Here is a 21,176-nt window from a genome sequence, read left to right on the forward strand (position 1 = left end):
AAGCAGAGCATAAAGTACGATATAAATATATTTTTTATAGATATTAGAAAACATTATAAATACCTACTATAGTGTAACCGTAAAGGCTTGATTAAAAAAAAAAGAATACGTTTACCTTTGACGACTATAAAAAAATTATTTTTCCTGATCCTATCATCCATTATACCACGCCAAGTAAATTCCACGCGATTACCCAACAAAGCAAGCGTTTTTATATCTATTTTTAAAACGAAGCTATTACAATAAAGCATCTACCTAAAATCATCGATTATCATAAAGTTCCGAATAAAATGCTGAAATCAACTCGTATAAAATCCTCTATTACTCCATATCATCCTAATTGAATGTTTCTATAGTACATTTAATATTCGTTACTTCTTTTTAAACGTGATATGTTGATATTGTTTCAATATTCTATCGTAAGAGCTTATCGACACGAAAAATACAGGACCATTAATAACGAATAACTGGACTGGGGCAAAATCTAAACGATCAAATAGTACTTTCTATCGATAAATGAGGTCGATTAAATCAATTCATCTGCTCTATTCGGGTATCTATATCGACCAGTTTCTGACTCGGTAAATCGCTCGATACGGCCGTGATCCACGTTCGCATAGTTTGTAGCAACAACCGGCTCGTTACCAACATGTTCAGCCAAAGCTGACAATAGGACTTCGTCCAACAGCATCTCTCTATGTTCCCCGTGGCTCTTGTCCGCCGTATATATGAGCGTGATAATCGTAATACAACGGATGAAAGACCGGACGCATAATAGTGACAGGGCTGAGAGCGTTAGTCGCGGTTGACGGAACGTAGTGCGTGTTGTTCCGTTCTCTGTAATCGATGGCTTGTCACACAATCGCGTTATCACTTTTCGTCCCGCAGCACGCGGAATCGTGCAGTACCGCAAATGTAGGAATACTGCGTGGCAACGCGTGTGCACGAGATTTTATTGCTTCCACCGATATCACTTTCGAATGAGTACATCGCATAAATTCGCATCCAGCTTAAACGATGACGAGTGTTCCTCGATCGTGATCACCGACTCCCGTGTTTGACTATCGATACGCTTCGATTCATAGGATGAATCGTTGATAAATACCAACCTACGACGATATAACGTTTCTAATGCGTTTGGTTGTTCCATTACGTATACATTATGTATCGTAAGTGCACACGGATGGGTACATTGAACAGGCAAGTGGTTTCATTATTAGCCAATGCAATTAACAAGGCAATGTCTTTAGGTCAGAAAATCATTTATGTTAATGAGCTACTGGTACGGTACATCTGAGTACGCGCGCGATCTGTGAAGGTAATTCACGATTCAAAAGATAGACTATCTTGGGTCCAGAGAATTTCGAACGATTGGCGTAAATATTTTATACTTTGCAAGAGTTTCGTTAACGTAAGTATACGACGTACTGGTTTTATTATATTGAGTACAAATTTAGTTTATCTTCGTTTAACTTATTTAATTAATTAACTTTATTTAGTTAATATAAATAAAGAATTAAATAAAATATCTTGTACAAATGTTATCAAACTGTTATCAAAATGTTATCTACAAATGTTATCAATTCTGTTTCAAACTTAGTCAGTATAATCATGATAGTCGAATGTCGTAACAGTGCTGGCGAAATTTAAAATTATTTCATACAGCACATATAGTATATTCATAAAAGGTATCTACTATTTCGTGCGCCTGTGTATATGTTTCATATAGTAACATTTTCCTTGGTTCACATTTTTTCATTCATCTTCTCTTAAGATGCGTTATTGATATCACCCTATCTTACATATCGAAAACAGACGATATTTTACTATACACCGTGAAACGGGAGTATAAAATTCCTGTTCGTCCAAAGAAAACGAGGGTAGTTTCATTCTGTAGGAAGAAGTATTTTGGAATTTATTTTCGTCTTTCAATTTCTGCTCCCTCGTAGGTTCCCTACAGATCCATTGAAGTATCGGGAATCGTGATGAAGTCTTCTATCAGATATAAAACCATTCAGGTCGCTCTTCAAACCCGATACACGATATATCTACGTTGCCACCAGTTTCCATGATCGTGTCGAATATAACGTGCAAAATGAAGAAACTCGACTTTCAATTAAACTCCAATTCAATTACACATGTTCTATCGGATTCCTCTATCTCTGATTGCCTACTCGCGCAGACACCGCAAACGCTTTCCATCGTTCTTCTAGGAAATAATACGGTTAACCCCTTCCTACGTGCGATCCATCTACGTATAATGGCTTCTCTACGTGTACCTTACGCGAGCAAACGGTCTCCACGTAACGTTTATCGCCGACGATTCCGCGAAATTTTCCATTGGAAACGCTCGTAACACTCTAACTATGTTTTACGCGCTTAATAAAGTTGAAACGATTAAATTGTACGCACGGCGCTATCGAAATCAGCCGCGTATCTGATTTAAATGTATCAATTTTAATGATAATATTTCTTCGTTCGCAAGCTGCACTCTCGTACTATGCAAATTTACCGTGTAAAAATGGAAACGGAATTATAACGATGGGGGCTGTGCGGCTTGAAGCACCCTTTACACTTGTCTACATTCATACAACCTATATCCCTCTCGTAACCTCAAACCTATCTGGATTCTGCACGATTTAATGCCGCTTGTCAGGAGTTTACGACTTGTGCCAATTCTCGACGGACGGATGTCCTTTTCCATGCCCCCTCGATCTTACCACTCCAGCCGCTGATTAGGTAAATAGCCTAAAGGTTCGTCCCTTACGTCTCCATATCCGTCACTGTACCACGCTCAGGGTCTGAAGAGGAATGTGATTGCATATGTATTGGCGGTGAACCTAGTAAACTGATAGCCTTCTTCCTTAGGGACGTATCAACGTGGAAAAACATGTGATAGCCGGAATGAACGTGGGATCTGAAATAACGATTTCCAACTTTTCCGACACAACCGCCCTTACCTTTCCCTCGTGAAATATAGACCGAAATATAACATGAAACGATTTCGGGTTATTCCCTTCGTTTTATCGAATCTTCTTCATATTCTTTATTCAAATTACTAAAAGATACTTAAGTAAAATCCGTATGACAAAATATTCCAAGAAATATACGTGAAATAGGGAATATTGATTGAAACTTAAATTCAGTTTTAATTCGTACACTTGTCGACGAAACTAGAAACACAAAATCGAACTTTATATGCTCCGGCAGTGCAATCCTCATGCACGTGGCAATTATTTTAACCCGAAGAGGAGCACCAGGTCGGACAAACGAAATTACCCATAACGAAGGCTGAGAATGTACCGGGTTAGCTTCACAGCTCATAAAGCTTCATTTTTCTAACCACAAAAAGCCGTAGGAACCGAGAGGAAAAAACTACTGCTCTTGTCTGCAACGTCTCTGGACGATCTGACATCTTTCTTCCTGGTATCTCTCTCTTGGTCAAGCACCGGCTCCTTCCGTATCCCTTCTTTTTTTTTCATGGTAGCTGGAGCTCGGTGTCGGTATTTATAGCGCAGAGGAGCCGCAGAACACTGAGAAAGCTGCTCAGCGGGTGGAAACCACCCCGACCGAATCCATGAACCATTTCTTCTAGCAACGCTCCAGCGTAACTTTAGCTTCTGTCGGCCGTAACGCGCATTACGGGAAACTGGCACATGGACACTGTATAGTCGCGGCTAAAAGCCTTAATCGCGGTCACCGTTTCTTTTCTCTATCAAAGAGAAGAATCGTCCGATGTACGATGGTCTGCGACTCTGCAACATTGTTAGCACGGAGACATGCCACGTGTTCTTGCCTTGATCTGCTTCTCAATCGGTAAAAGGGTGTCGAGTCGATGCTAAGCGTTAAGTTATCTATCCCCCCCCCCTCAAGTCGTAGATCATCTCGAACAGGCCAACTTTCCGCTGGATGCCCGTTAAAAAGTTTCACGCAGCTCGACGAACTTTTTGGAACTTTCAGTTTGCGGTCTCTATCCTTGATAAATGTTGGAGTGTGGTTTACATGCCTTGTATCGTGCGTAACGGATGGTCCGTTGTTTAGATACATGGGACGGGCTTGTTCCAACCATTTTTTCGATAGAACCAGAAGATAAAAAAAAACGCAAGGGCGAAATCCCCTCGCTTTTACACGCAAACGAATCCCGAATTTGGTTTACACTTTACTCAAAAACGAATGATCGGTAGTTTCCGAGAAATGTTTTGGATTGGTTTCCAGGTTATCTCTTGGTCGAAATTATTTTATCGTACACGTCGGGTTCATGTGTCTCTTTTTTTCGATCTATTTCTCCGAGCTTACTTTACCTCGTTTTCTAAATCTTTCTCTCCTTTGGTGATGCGATACAGTTTTATCGATACACTGCGAGTATGCGTGGTTTCCTTCGTCCGAAAAGTCATTCGTCACAACGAGTACCACTTTACTTCCATTATTTTCACGGTATTCGAGCAGTTAATATTGGAATCTCTCCAAGTATTTCACAATTCAAATGGCATCTTCGGCCTTCTACTTTCCACAGTCGGTATAAAAGGCGTTTTGCATATCTCTAATTGCACTTTCATTATACGGGAACGTTGGAATGCCTTAATGAATTGGTCCATTATGACACGAAACCGAGCCACAATTCTCGACACGATGTTAAAACAATCGCAAATATATGCACGTGCAAACACAGACGTTTTGTTAATATTTACTTTCGCTTCACTTTCGCTTGATAGAACGATTTTTCGCTTGGGAGGATACGACGAATTAAACGTCGCGCGGGTTACGAAGAACCAGAAGCAGAAATGCATTTATACGATACCACATCGTTCAACCGTACCGTACCGGTCTAGCATTTTTCCGTTTAAAATAGGTTTGCATAAATGCACAGAAAGAGAGAGGCGAGTGGTCGGAAAGAGTGGCCAAATAAATATCAGGAAGGAAACGGTGGAAACGTCGAGAGGTTCGTGTATAGCGTGCCGCGGAATTATCTGCGCGGAAGCAACGAAGATCGTTCAAGTACGCGAAGGCAAGAATTCCCAAGCCAGTTTTTCTTTTACCCTGGCAACTCGATATTGCTCGGGGTGTACTTCACCGAGCAAGTTTGACATACAGCGGCACGCGAAAGTATTCGAACATTTACCACAGAAAATTTTTATGAATATATTATGTGCGTTATACGAAATGCACGTAATATATCGTGATTATATTGGTAAAGTTTGAAACCAACCCGAAAATGCACATAGAAGTTACAAGATACTTACCGCAAACACATTTTTAATAAAAAATTAGTATACAACGTGAACTGCTATCTTATATAGGAATATTAAGTAGTCCCATTGAATATTAAAGCTTATTAAAGCAATAATGGTTAAATGACTATTTAAATACTTTCACGATCTTTGCGAAATATACATATACTAAACTTGCGCTAAATATCTTCTAGCTTCCATGTAGATTTTCAGAATTGTTTGAAATTTTACTCATGATAGTTATACTTTACTTTAATCACGATAGTCCAGTTCGCTCAGAACGCTAATGAAAATTCAGAATGTTTCGTATGTGACATATAATACATTCATAAAATATTTCTACAAGTATTCGAATACTTTCGTGGGTAACTGCAAGCAATCCCTTACATGTACGTCACACACATACACATATATGTATGTATGCGCGTCCTTTTAACAAGCTGAAAGTAACCAAGATACGACGGCATGATATGCCTAGCGACGTATTGTGCCCTGACATTCATTCCGGGGGTGCATGTAAGCGAACACACGTGAACTTACACGCGAGTACACATGAGATGACGCTTGCTCGTAGTGGTTCCAGACGTTTTCTCGTACACAGAGCTCGTGCACATGATCGTTGTAGCGCTCTCGGACTAACAGACCCAGGGCTATCGTACGGCCACTCGAGACGGCTGTTAGCATGTTGACTTAAGTGCCTACAAGGATTAACAAGCCAGCCACTTTTTGTCCGGCTATTTATTTTTTCTTTTTCTACAGCATTCGAGGGATGAATCTTAATTACGGTCGACCATCTATGTACACACGCGAATACTTGAATAGTTTAACAAAGAATTATTCGAAACACTTCCCTCCTTTGACCGACTGTACAGTTACGTCCAGTTTGCGGTCGTTCGTGTCGTACGCAGCGTGACGTCGTAAAACACAACCGGAAGTCTGAACAGGGCATTAAAAAAGTTCCAGTGAAAAACGTCCGTACGTAAATAGCCTCTTCCATGTTATGCGAAAACGAAACTGATAAATTCAGTTAACGAAGCCATATATTAACAAGCTGATTAGAGGTAATAAAGTTACGTTCCCGCTTTCTTCATCTACTGTTAACCACCGTATACATATATCGTGAAACCTTCCCGGTATAGAAAGTTCGTTAATAGCTTGCAGACAAAGCTTTACTTAGGACAGCGTTTCTAAAATACCTGCATGCTGGAATGAGGGTGGAAGGAGGGTTGGGTGTCGATGTCCAGGTGCACGGTCTTCAGTGACATGCGAAAAATGTAGAAACTAGAGTAGATGGGCTGTCAGGTTACCGATGTTCCCTCTGGGACTCGTCAAACGTACGGAAAGATGGCAAACCTACTTTTCCAGAAGCTCGGATGCCTCCACGTTCCCCGAGGGTCAGTGATAAAAACCAAGACCAGTCAGCAATCGACAATGAAGGCGCCTTACCTCCCAGCCCTTTTCGACAAAGGGTCCACGCAGGCTGTGGTGGTGGACGACGAGCCCGGCGACAACTCGTAAACTCTCGTCGATTGTCGTCGATTCGTGAAACAAGGGGAAATGACAAGATCGAAAGTTGAGACTCGACGATTTGCCAGGGATCGCCGATGCAGCCAAAAGGGTGGAGCATAAAGCGGCTGAATAGAGAAAAATTCTTCTCGAATTCTGGTTTTTTTTTTGACGGGGGAACGTTTCGCCCTTTCATACGCGACGCGACTACTTCCCAAAGATTTCCACCACAAAGGACCCTACGTTTCTATTGAAATGTTACAAAAAGCGATTTGTAACTTTCCCTGTCAGCCTCGTTCCACCACCGAGACGCAAATCATTCTTGAATTAGAAAATAGCGCGCACATTCGATGTTCCATGCCCAACCATAAAAGTCGATACGATAGCAAAACGAGCAAAGAGGGAAGAAGCTATCGGACATAACTTTCTCATAAAATCGAATCGTAGACGCGCGAAACGTTCGCGTTTTTCTGCTGACGTTGGTTCTGTCGTACCTCGTGGCCACCCGTCCTTCCTGCCTGCTCCTATCACAATTCGTTTAATCAACGAACAATGGAGCTTCGAAAACGAATTGTCATGCAAGCGGAAGCGTGTTTGACGCTATCGAAACATTCCAGAACGGTAGCAGCAACAATCGTGTACTCAATGCCAGGGCAAACATGACGGATTAGAGAGGCATTGTTGTAAGGAATTCGGGGATGAGACAGCCTCGTTCACTCTTGTCCAAAGATGAAAAGAGAAAGGGAGGTGGAGAACATGAGAAGGAGAGAAGTGAGCGTAGGAGAAAGAGGGAGACGAGTTAGTCCACGAGAAGTGGATGGGAAGGTAGTTTGGGATTTTGATTGAGGTCGGAAGTGCGTCGAAGGGATGAACCAATATATCCATTGTTAGGATTGTGGAACTTCGGTACCATAGCTTTGCCGATCACGAGTTACTTTGCGCGGCAGCAGTGTCGCGCACACATAGGTAGCCATGATTGTCAGCCCATTCACGCATTTATTTGTCGTCGAATTGTAACTGGTGGAAAACTACGTAGACGGAGAAAGAATGACGTGCGCGCCGGTTCATCGATCACCGGAACGATGAAGCTTTTTCGAATAAAATAATACGCCATATATTTGTGTCAGTATGCAAACACGGAATCGAAGTGCAGCGTAATGGAAATTCTCTGCTCCGAAAGACGGGTTTCCGTTAAACAATATATTTTCAGAGAACAATATTTAATTAACGCTGCGTTCCTTCTCGTCACCAGCATCGATTTTTTTATTGTTTGCTCTCAAAGTACAAAAAGTTCTACGTAATAAAGAATGAATGAAGCTCAATGATATATCGTAATATAATATAGAAACGATAATACGACTGTGCTATTATTAGATATAATCCATTCGATGGAACCTTCCTTTCATACATTTTTCCGTTGATGTAGATTGATTTCTATATTTTGGAAACCACGATTGTACTCCTAAAATTTATTCCTTTCCTTATTTTACAATTTTTATCTTTCTGAAATTGTTTTAGATACGTCAGAATTATTCACGATATTTCACCATCCAGGTAAGGGTAATTAAAACGTTATGCGATCGTACGGTCGATCGAAAGATTAAAAGCACAAAATCCTCGGGTGAAGATACCACGGTATCTTACACTAATGCGTCCCGAAACTCACGCTACGCTAATATTCTTGTACGCCATACATTTCACCGTACACCGATAATCCTCAAGATAAATAGGTAATTAATCGAGGTTGCCTTCTATCACGCGACGTAGCGTTGCGCACGCTTAATGCCTCGGGTCAAAGCACGCCGATCGACGCCGGCTGCTAACGTATTCACCCTATAAATAGCAACGCGAAAACTGTTTCACGAAACAATATTAACAGCACTGGCAGAGGAATCAGAGGAATCTCTGTTCCCTTTCAACGACTTGTCCTAGCTTTTGTTACTCTTAGAGCTTTCAATCTGTTGTCTTGTCGTTCCAAAAGTATCGTAATACCTTTAAGAGGAAAAACACGAATACGATAAAGCTACGACGCGATGAACCAGCTTCTTTCTCTAACATGCAACGCTAGAGGAGAATACATTACGCGAAATTAAATTCACTTCTTTCCACGTCGGTGAAGAGAAAAGGGAAGTTTCTTCAGGGTAGAGAAACGAAGCTAGTCCCTCTGGATACGCGTCTCATCGACGCGACTGCGTGCTAATCGACGCGATCGAATTCAGGACGAAAACGAGCGAAATGGAGCATTAAATAGATCGTAAGTTAACGCCGTCTCGGCTGAAATTCTGAAATAAATCGTAGCCGATTTAATTAAGTACGGCCGTGTAAGGCGCCTGCCTTAGCCAGACAAAAAACAACCGAACGAAAGAAAAGTGACCGAGAGACAGGACAAGGGGAACATCCAGGATAAAACTCCGTGGAGGACCGTGAACTTTTTCGATCGGTTCCAGAGCAACTCTGTTTCCGTAGTTTCTCAGAGACACGAGTTTTGGGAAACTCGTCCTCCAAACTGTTACTCTTTTACTTTCTTTTCGTCGAATGACATTCGTCTAGGAAACGTTGATCAAACGTGGTAGGTGTAACGAAAGAGAATATACTCGACCAGACTGCTGCAGCTTAAATGGCATGGAATATCTGTCGAACTGATTTATCTGGAAATGTTCCCGTTTATTCGTGCGGACGATTAATATCGTGAAACTTTTCAAGTTATTGGTTAAAGAGAAGGGAAATGAAACGACAAAGACCAGACGAGTCAATGGGAAAGAAATTTTAAAAGGAGTAGCTTCTGAAGTTCTTGCAAGTAACTTCTTTGCATTAAATGATATTTAATTTTTATATTTGTGCCGTTCAGAAGCCATATTGATCAGCTTCTTAAGTTAAAAAACACAGGAAAGTGACAACATTGCGAACAGTGTTTTCTAAACTTATTTAAAAATTTTCCAATACTTACGTTACCTTGCAATGAACAAACTCATGAAAGTAAGTCAAAGGTTTCTTGACAATTGAATAATAATAGACCATTTATGTAATAAAATTAAGAAATTAATAAAAGTGAATTCATCCTTTTAAAGGTTACCTTTTAAAAGATTCATTTATATTGTTCTATAATATTACTCTGTCGTACTTTTAGATTGAACTGTATTTACGAACGTTATGTCAAACATTTTTTTAAATGTAAGATTCTTTAGATATCTTTGAAATGGTTTCAGAAATGATTTAGTAAGAGCGAAAATCGTATTGAAGCACGATAAGTCATATCATTATGTTACTTTTATGCGTAAGTTTTTTAAATTAATAAAACGGAAGAGTTTTTCGATCATACGCGTCAATGGTTTTGAAAAGGCTAGAGGGTTGATGACATTCAACGCGAGAAAGTAAGCAGACTGATTTCAAGACGCGATAAATAACTATCAAGTGCTTAGCATCAAACTGGTAATTTATTACAAACTATAGTATAATGTTCGTGCGTGGAACTTAAAGTAAGTCTATAACGTGCCGCCACTTACTCATTATCAGCAATTTCGAGATTTATGCGAACTAATAACGTGCGTGCTCCGAGCACTTAATTCCGAGCCAATTTATATATCCTCCTTCTGTTAAGCATGGCTTTCAAATTAATATCAATTAAAAATGTTTGCTCGTTAAATGCCTTAAATTATATCCAAGTATGTTTACATGATAAATCATTGTCGAAAAACGAGAACCATCGTAAAATAAATACAAATAAACTTAAGTCTCTTATATTAGAAATGTTTACAAATTTATAGAAAAAAAGTAATCACCATAAAAAAGTGGCGTATCGTTCGAAAATGGAAAAAAAGGAACTGAATTCAATGTTACGGTTGGAAATTAATTCAGTCTACGATAGTGAAGGGGATCGAAAATTGCAGTGATTTCCAGCGCGATAAGCGAAAAAAACGAGCGATATGAAAAACGCGGAGAATCGATCGGCTTTTCGGCGCTTAGGGGTGTCAAAAATTACAATGCTCGTGGAATAATGAGTAGAAGAACGAGCTGTTGTGACGCGATATAGCCGAGATTCACGCGCGCCTTCATCATTCCGCTCAATGACGCGTCAAACGCAATCAGAGTGGAGATTACCCCGACGAGGCCTGGGGCTTCGCACTTCCCATAACCATATCCTACCCGATAATCCAACCAATTATTGTAGTTCGTGCGAGAGCACGAAGGAAGGCTGGATAGACAACGTCTGAGGCATTATTTCCGCTTTGTCGGGTATGCTGGTGTCTTCCTTTCGTGCCACTTAGGAGCGCACACGGGAGCGCATAAGTGTGTTGATGGTGGTTTGCGGTGACAATACGCTCGCAAGAAGACACACGAATATCATATTGATCCGAGTTATGTATATCGTATTAATCAATTTATACACTTCGTTACGACAAATATCGTATCCACCTTATCGTAGTCCGTGCTTTCGGTAAGAGGTTCTCAATCTCTTGGATCGTATTTCATCGCAATTACATCTAACGACATCTATTAGAACATATTTCTGCGTACGCTTTTTTTTGTCATATTTTCCTTTTGAATCGGTTTGATGTAAGTGGATTACCAGTAGAGAGCGAAAAGGACGAAAGGGAAAAAACGAAGACTGATAAGCAAGAGGAGGGATTAAAGCGCACTTATTTTAATTACTTTCTTTGAATCAAAGCAAGCTATTCCTCTGCTTATATCTTTTTTCATTTATCTGTTTAAGTTGTTAAAATTTGCTTGACAGAGGGAATATGAAAAGCACAGTGGCTAAAGAATACACGGCGGTTTACAAAAACCACGAACAGAACTGAACACACACGGACGATTATATGCATATCCTTCTTTAAACCTTTCTCCGTTTCTCGACTATTCTCTCGTTATCCGGTTATGTTATTATACGTCCGCGATAATTATTCTACTTTCCCAGCTGGAAAATTAAGATGGTTAAAAATAACTTCGTCGAATTTTATTCTTATGTAATTTTAGGCAAAAAAAATGGAACATCTGTGCTCGTAATTATTTTTTAACGATCTCATAATATTCTATCTGAAAAATCTATTGTCTCTTCCCCCCCTTTTTTATCGAGTTCTCGCAACTCTAATAAATCTCGGAAATTAGATTTGTACACGTGGTCGCGTGACCATTTTGTCGAGCTGTTTTCAATCCCGTAAAAGCGACCTAACCGTGTTAGCCAAGCTGATTTCTCTTCCGGGAGCCTAATTGACCAAGTCGCCGGTTGATTGTGCCCTTCTTTCTCGCTTGCCAGTTGCACGTTGCACACCACTGGTTTTCCATTTCAGGACCGTCTCCGTCTTGCACTTTTTTTTGCTTTATTTCCTTCTAATCTCATAAAAGACTCTGCTACATATTTTACGCTAATCCTCGCGTAAATAACTTAAAAACTAAACCAGATCTATATTTGAAAAAATGTCTAATATCACTGGAACGAATTTCGACCAGAACGAAAATGAAATTGTTATATACCTTTGGTCTTATTACTTAAAATCTATGTGTTTCAGCAGAAATGAAATGGAACGAAGCACGCGACACGAAACACTCCATTACTCGTTGATCAACGTTTGCGGATCTCGCGAATAGACCACGCAACGCGATCAAAACTCGCCGCTTTGAAAACAAGTGCCGAGTCTGGAACGACGCATTAATGGTAAAGCGATAGCAGCATCTGCTGCTGCTGCTGCTCTTCTCTCTTCACGATTTATAGAAGTAGTTATTTCGACGGGGCGTGTGTACACGTCAACGGCAATAGAGCAATTAGTAGTTTTCAAAGAAATTCTATTAAGACAGCCAGAATAATGGAAGGACAGTACTCGATCAAAGGTTCGTTAGAGAAATTGGAATGATACGGCGTGCCGCGGCGTGTCTATGAAACGTCTTTCGCCGCGCAAGACGAAACAGGGAGAGAGCTTCAGAAGACTTTGCCTGCAAGGCGAACTCTTGACCGGGTGAACGGCTGATTCGAAGCAGGCAAGGCCAACGAACCGTGTGAAAGAACCTTTAAAGTCCGTGGAAACTAACTCTGCCCGGGCGGAAGACAACCGACCGAGACTGAATTCGATTCAATCGCGTCGGATTCGAGCGAGTAATATCGTTGTGGAGTTCGGAATCGCGTTAACGATCGGCCTCCTTGTCGTTGCCGCCGGTAACGACCGGATTGTTAGACCGAATGGAATCGATCGACAGAATCGGCTAATTAAATTGAACCTCTTCGTTCTACCTTTTCTTCGATATCTCGCAGTCCCCCTATCGCAGGTAATTAAAAGGAACTTCCTATAATTTCCATCGTTGCTGTTCCACGCAGACGTCATTTCACAGCGCGACCAATGCTCTGACTGCTGCTTGCTTCTTTGTGTGATCTCGAAATTCACGTTACCAGAGAAATTATTCGACTCGCTCGTTTAATAGGAGCAAGAATACGCCTCGTGTGTCCTGTCTCGCGTGCGCATTCAATCTGCCATGTAACACGATACATATTCCAGGCAAAATCTCACCACCGCTTCTGGGGAATGTATCGCGTTGCACGCTCCTCTAGGATCGCTGCGGGTAATCTGACGTTTTTAAAGAACTTTGAGCACGATTATTTCTGGTAGAAATTTGTTATGTTTATTTATCTTTGCACGAATAGGAAAAGATTTGTTTTTAATATTTAATCCTAGACAGATAGGGTATAAAAAATTATTGTATAAATATTTGTAATTTTTAAGTCACGTGATTGTTGGGATTAGGGCATTCCGTTAAGTCCATAGGTAAATGTAGTTATACCATTTTGCCGCCGTGTTGCGAATGATCTGTGGAGAGCTATACCAAGCATTGTTGGGAATTGGACCTAAGGGTTATAACTCGAAACTACTGGTTACGTGCGCCACGTCAAGGTTTTATGTCATATCACCGATGTTGGTAATATAAAACGAGGCACGAAAAACGTGTGGTGGATATTAACAAAATTGAATGAGTATTAACAAATTTCAAAGTTATGGTTCTTAATTTTCCAACTAATTATGAACACAGATCGATTTATTATGCGCAAGTGTCCATTCATGATAATATAGAAATTAGCCAGCGTAAATGATAATATTAAAATTACCTCTTTAACGATCAATATGAAACGATATGAAGCATATTTTTACTCTAACAAAATTTTTCTTTCTTTTGCTAAAAAATCAACACAGACAAATACGTGTAATATAGTGGTGACAATAACAGAAATGAGATGAACAACTAAAAATAAAAAGACTTGAACGTAAAAATCGGAATAAATCGTTTTTATACAGGTACCGAATTCCTTGGCAAACAAAGCTATTTTGGTGGAATCAATTTACAGACATCGGACTTGAGTTACAATTTCCATTCGCTGTGACGAAATTTAGGGGCCGATAGTAGCGCGTCACATAGAAATTTAGAGGCGACCGCGTCTCTAATGTCTACGTTACGGTGAGCCCATTTACGTGACAAGTCTAATGTAACGTGGCCCCGTGCCACTTCACATTACACCAGCTAGAAATTCACCACGCGCGAAATGTCTCGCGGTAATGGTATCTTTGACGATAATTGTAACCATCACGTGGTCAACGTCGCGTTAAACAGAAAGCAGGTCGTGGACAAGCAGGCCTTCAACAAGATGATGATTCGCACGATTGCTTACGATCATTTAATTATTTAGGAATCTAATTCAAGTCGTGGCCAAATCTCCTTTGGGCAATAACAGACAGAGCCGATCATACGGATTTGAGAAATCGATTTCAGAGATAGCATCCGACGTTGCTACATAATATCGGCCGAGACGCAACGCTTACTAAGCAGATTTCTCTGTCGAAGCTATGGACTATAGCAATGTTGTTACATTGCAAGACATACAGTCGTTTTTCCTTCTTGCTGGATATCGATGGACATATCGTGTAGATAGATTGTTACTTTCACTACCAATTTTGTATTGTACCTAGGCGATCAATATTGTTGTCGATACTGTTGTAAATATTTAAGATTCTCAACATTCTACTGACAATATATATTGAACATGTTGAGGGTCTTTTACTTACGACACTGAGAGCTTAAATATTGAGAAGCTTAAATATTCACAATAATATTTATCCTTTAAATGAGATAAATAGCTTGAAACAAAGTAATCGGCGGATATAATAATATTGCACTGGTCGCTACTAGTAACAGCAGCCAGACGCGAAAGTGAAATAGGTCTGTATGCCAACAGCCAGTAAGTAGAAACATAGTGATATGTAGAGACTGATAATGCCAGTCACGTTTTTTAATAAAGACTAAAACTTTTAGTTGCCTCTAAATTAAGTGTCCTTCTCGTGAAATATATTTTTTCATTCCACGTAGTAAGGATTAAAATTTTGCTTAATAAATAATTCCACCCTGCGTACACACATGTGTATACTCTTGCTTCGTTAAAATATTTTACACATTAGATTGCAAAAGATTTTTAATTGCATCGCTAAAGGAAGAGAAAAATTTTTTATTACAATTAAAAACGTAAGGAAATATATAATAAAAGTTTTGATGGGTATTTGATTAAAATTACTATTGAAAAAATATCTGTTAATTTAATACTATTACTGTGTCAGTCAGTCAGTCAGTCGATCATACATACATCGTCAATACAATTTTTTTCAACACGTTATTTTCTTAACCACAAGTTCAATCGTCGCACACACTTTATTGTTCACAGCCGAAGAAAGAGAACGATCTATCTTCCAGTCTCTTTTATCAACTTTCATTTTACAGCTCCGTTTTATTCTTCTTTCCCCTATTCCGTCGTCTGGACAATGATTTTTCTCGTCGTTTTCTCGGAGCCAACGTTCCGCGCGAGCAAAATCTCGTCGACATAATCACATGTAATCACTCACGTGTAAAGTCCGCGAGCGTGCAACATGTACGCATCGATGCTCGCTGCGTGGAACTCCCAATTGATACGCAGACCTGTATCCGAGACGCTACTCGAAAATGCTATTCCATTCGAAAGTTATTCATGCACTGCTAAATCAGTAATCGAGCATGCACTGGAGAGTTGAAATATGAGAGTGTAATGTGCATAAAGAGGAATAGTCTACGTGCGATTTAATACAGCGAACTATGCATTTGCGGTAACCAGATTATTCTACATTTCTATGCAAAGCAGGGGAAAGATAATTGCGTCGTTAATAGTGACGATAGAATTTTATTAACTAATTTCATAGTTAAGGAGTACTTTCTTTGCTATTATGTAATATAGTTATTTTCGTGTTTCAAATTGTTAATTACATCCGCCTAAGAAATTCAAGGAACGTCTTCAACCGCTTTTGATGTGTAACTTGAAAGAAAATGTTAATATTAACGAGTATTAGAAACAAGTTAACATTTTGTATTGGATAATTGACTCAATACGAACTCAATACAACAGAATTAAAAAAGAACTACTGGTAGAATTTATCGTAGCTGTTATCAGATATGTCTGTGAACCAAAATTCTATGATCCGTACAACTTTCAGGAGCTTTAACTTCGGTCCGTTAAGTTCAATCTCGTTAAAAATTTCTTTCCTAGCCATTGTCACGGCATGTGATTTTCCTGTCACGAAATACCAATAGGCAACGAAATCGAATCGCTTGGATACCTGAGATGTATTCAACGTGTTTAAGAATCTTGTTTTTCACGAGAAGTATCGTTGGTAAGCAACAATTGCTTAGTTGAACGAAAATAAAAAATATTACTCCTCCTTTAACCTAAACGCAATATTGATTTATTCGAAGTACAAATTGAAAAATAAATTAATGAAAAACATCAATCAATCAGGACATTATTTACATTTAAAAGGCGAAGGTGGATGTCTTATTTAAAATAGCAGAAGAATACGACAGAGAATATTTCGCAATAGATTTTTATCCTGTGTATATAATATTTCAAATCCAGATGGAGGTTAAAAAATATCCATTGTACACAAATATATATAAATAGCAGATATATACATACCCAAAACTTTTACGAAGATACGATCCATTTTCGGCCACGTGTTTCCGGTTCGTCGTTACGTACGGAAGATTTTAATTGCAGAATTAATGATTCGCGATCTGCATTCGGCATGAGGTAGATCGCGATGTTCGTAGTTTGACAATGTTCCTGTGACTTCTAAACTAAGCGTCGCGATTATCGTGGCGCCGCGTGTAACTATAGCTAACAAACCGTTGGAGTGTAAACTCCTGATGACTTTGGCTGCACGCTCGCGGCGTGATTACATTTTACACCTGGAGTGCACATGAAACGTGATTAAATTCATCGTTACCTCCTTCGCGAATTCCTACGAAGTTAAGTTTAATCGATTTTGAGTATAATTAGCGAAAGGACGCATCCTCCGCCTGATAATAATAAGAGAGGGAGAGAAACCGTAATACCTTTGAACGCATCCGAGGGGCTAGAAACGGTTGGAACAATAACAAAGACACGATAGACAGTTTCTAACGAGGAAATATGCTAACGCGTGTACCCGCGTACGATGTTAATTAGCGTGCCGAGTATCGTCTCACTCTACACGTCGCCGTTTCCACAATTCCTAATTCTATCTGTTCTAACCCTCCGACGCGTAACCCACGTCCAATTAGTTTGAGATTTGCGCAACGCCTATGTGTAAGACTCGTATGTATGTACCGTTGGTTTCATAGACGCGCGGCACATCTAAAAAAGCCGTTTCCTTTGAGGTATCTACAGAAATTTATCTCTAAAAGTGAATTATTTATTAAGATACGAATATCGTAGTTGTGCAATAAAATTAGACTATTCAAATGGAACAAGATAGAGATTCGATCTTTTTCTCAATAGTAAACAGTATTTTATTAGACACCCTCGAAATGTAAAGACAATGTCAATTAAATTATAAAAGACAACAATTTTTTTTGCCAAATCAATTCAAATTTCAGAATTCATCTAGTTTCCTTTGTTATTTTCATTCGGATCAGAAACCATCTTAATATTAACACATCGAGGAAAGAAGGAAGTGCAGCCATCTTGAAAAAAACGTGTCTGACTACTTTGACACAAATTAAAGATATTCACGATGACGATCCTCTTTTGTTTTTCCGGCGACATTCTCTTTCTAATTAGAGTGAATTTTTATATTTGCGAACGCAAAGAGTGGATTATGCGAAGGTGATCGATCCGGCCTCAGCAAGGGTCGCATATTGCGTTGTTCTGTGGGGTGGTTGCTGCCTGGGCGGAACGGGAGCGCGGAATCGTGGGTGTAGTAGAGTGAATCGTTTATTATTTGGCTTCCTTGACTTCTTCTTGGCTTTGCGGTGCGTGAGCAAGTGAGTTGTGTCTGTGTCATCCACAGCGTTGTACTCCGCCCGCACGTTAAGCGACGGTACCTGAGTTAGCGTGACCTGCGGCTGGCGGTCTCGCCCCCGTGACACGAGCGCGCGTATACCGTTCTTCTCCGCGTGTTAGCGGTCAAGAGATTTCGCGTACCGATTTACTTCTATTTTCTTGTATAATTTACTGTCTGTGATTCCTACGGTATAAGTATTAATTACCGTTCCCCGCGATAGCATAAGTGTGTTACGATTTATGAGTGCCATTGACGGTCGTGAATATTTCTTTACAATTCTTTTTGTAACCCTGGTTGATTTAATTAAATGTGTTAACGTGTACATTTCGTGGAACACTTTCCAATCTTTAATTAAACTCAATAGTTCTATAGCTTGTGCTTCTGTTCGATTATTTGGCGGCTTGCGATTGTGAACTCTATTACGACACTTCCTTTTCTTTCTTTCTCTTTTTTTTTTTTTTTTGTTTCTATTATTAAATTTATTATCCACGTCAAACTCGAGGGTCAATTTTCTTGATCCCAAATTCTATTCATATTATTGGGGATTCATATTGGGGAATCTAAATTCATTCTTTTTTATACAAAATGGTCCGTGGTAAAGCTCATAACCACGAGCTGTGGTACGGAAAGCCTTGTTGTGCCAGGCCGAGCCTATTCTTTGAGAGTTAATCGCGTGCAACACGTCGCAACTAATTAAGATTACCACGATTTAATTTTCTTGCGAGTACATATTTGAAAATTTTCAGGAGCTTCCACATTTTACCATTGATTACCACGAATTAAAGTTTTAATCGGTGAAAGCTATTAAGCTTTTAAGATGCTTCTCGAGAATCTCCCTCTAAAACTTTTTCAACGTATTTTCTTTCCTCGACGTTAAATTTATTTTACAATTACTTAAACTATTCTTACCCTACGCTTAATCTAAGCTAATTAAAGCTAATTTATCGCTTGTGAAAGAAGTTTCGTAAGAAACACTACGCCTACGGTGGAACATCTACTACGTACACTGGATATCCTTGCGTATTACACGCTATTCATTTATTTTCAATGTTCAAGCATCGACCAAAAAATATCATATTTTCTTCTGTATCGCAACATTCTTAAGATTTATATGCATTTCACAATTGTCTCGTAGAAATTAGCTATGATGTCACGAGAAGGATTCAAGTATTTCTAATTATCTATCACGAATCCAATTCTAAAAAAAAATATAATCTATAAATCTATGAAATATAATATAAATCTATAAAAATATAATCTATAAATCTATAAATATGATTTAACATTAAAATGTTGAAACTGAAACACGTTGCTCAGCAAAAATACTATTTGAATATAAAATACCTATTTTTGATCTGCAAACGTAGATGATCCGTAAATGTAACAATTTTGGCCAATAATAAAAAAAATGTCACAAAAGATAGTCCTAGTATGCTATAAACCCATCAAATCTGCATTCTTTCCATTAAACAACTTCCCAGTCACGAACAGTACCAAGATCACCTTCGTCAACTCGCTAATCGGCACACCGCCAGCGTATTCCGTGATAATTCTTTTCCTACTAACGAAGAACGCTACCTTCCATCCAAACCTAGGAACGAATGTAAAACTCCACAACGAACCAGCGACATGCAAATCGAGGGGATTGCCGGGGACTTAAGTTACGATCTCTCCAAGTTAATTTTCCTTCCTGAGAGGTGTGGATCGTTGATCGATTAAAACAGGGGAAACGTAGAGGCACTCGTCGATGCGAAAAGTACATCGGGACGGAACGTGCGGATGCGTATGAATGCAAGAGAAAGGTTGGAAAGGGAAAGCATCGAAGACGGAAAATGCAAGGAGGCCGACGTACCGATGGAAAACGTGGACCACTTAGCAAGCTGGCTAGAGGCCAGCTGCAATCCCTGCACAGGCACGCTAAGCTTCCTGCATTTTAAACGCACCTGGACGACTCCGCCATTAATAGATTATCCCAGAAACGTTCGTCTTAGTCTGCTGTTGACTCGTGTTTTATTCCAACTCGTGCGAGTATCGGGAAGAGATTTACCTTATCGGAGGTTGGTGCCGAAGGCGAAGCTTTCACCAACGGGGAACCAAGATTCTTCATCCGCTGGCGTTCTCTTCTCTAGTTGGTATCACGTTGTATGATTTATTTATGCGCTTCAACCGAGCCACAAGATGGTTAATATAATATTAAAGGGTGAATAATGTCGCGTTATTTGCATCGAGAGGAGGTGGTCGGGTTTTTTTGCCTGTTCCTGGCGAACAGGTCACATAAATTTTCGATGAATGGCCTCGCAACACATGCTTAGTAATGTCCGTTAAAAAATGACATAGCGTCTCACCTGTTGCGCCGGAATAGGAACGTCCAGCGTTTTACTTAATCCTACAGCTAAAGAGCTCGAGGGAAGACCTTCGTGTTCAGGAACGTGGCCCATTTAATAATATTCTCCGCAATCTGCGGGGCAATGTATCATAAGCTTTGTCCTTGCGATCTGATTAGCGGAAAACCATTTCCCTATGCTCTCAGTTCTCGGAATGCTAGTTTGTCATCCCTGATTCTTCGATAAAAAAAAAGAAATGTTTGTTTATTTTAACGCAGATTCGATTATCTAGGCAAAGAAAGGTTCATTGCTTGAATGGCCAAAAATGCTGTCGAACGCGATAATCGTAATGTGCTGAAAGTGATACTGCTAATGTATACATAAACTGTTCTTTAATTGGCAAGTAGGTAATTTCAATTATCACGCCACTAAAGAGTTATATTTGTGCACTAAATTGAATGCTGTTGATTGCCTGTTCATTAATATAATAATACAAATTCTCATATAGCGTCGAGGATAGTATTCACTCCGAATCGATTATAATATGTAACCATATTACCATTAGAAATTAACACTCTTATCACCCTTATTTACCTTTCTACTGATTAGCAATGTCACTTAATTAATTATTACTGTTTTTACATTTTTCTTCAGTTTAAACCAAGTTCGACAAACCGTTGAATTAATTTATCCGTTTCGAGGTATCCGCTAAAAATGCTACACCATTTCTTCCATCGCGGCGCGCGGAGAGGGCTGGCGAGTCACGTCATTCCCAGCGAAATAGAATCCACGGGAATCAG

The 21,176-nt window shown here is 39.6% G+C and overlaps 1 protein-coding gene across 2 annotated transcripts in view; it reads right to left on the reverse strand.

Annotated features, from left to right (window-relative positions):
• Window positions 1-21,176, reverse strand: part of LOC126915887 (semaphorin-2A) — a 558,427-nt gene that overhangs the window by 463,226 nt on the left and 74,025 nt on the right. The window lies entirely within an intron of this gene.

Source organism: Bombus affinis, chromosome 4 (genome assembly GCF_024516045.1).
Source record: "Bombus affinis isolate iyBomAffi1 chromosome 4, iyBomAffi1.2, whole genome shotgun sequence".
In the NCBI taxonomy this organism is placed as follows: Eukaryota; Metazoa; Arthropoda; class Insecta; order Hymenoptera; family Apidae; genus Bombus; species Bombus affinis.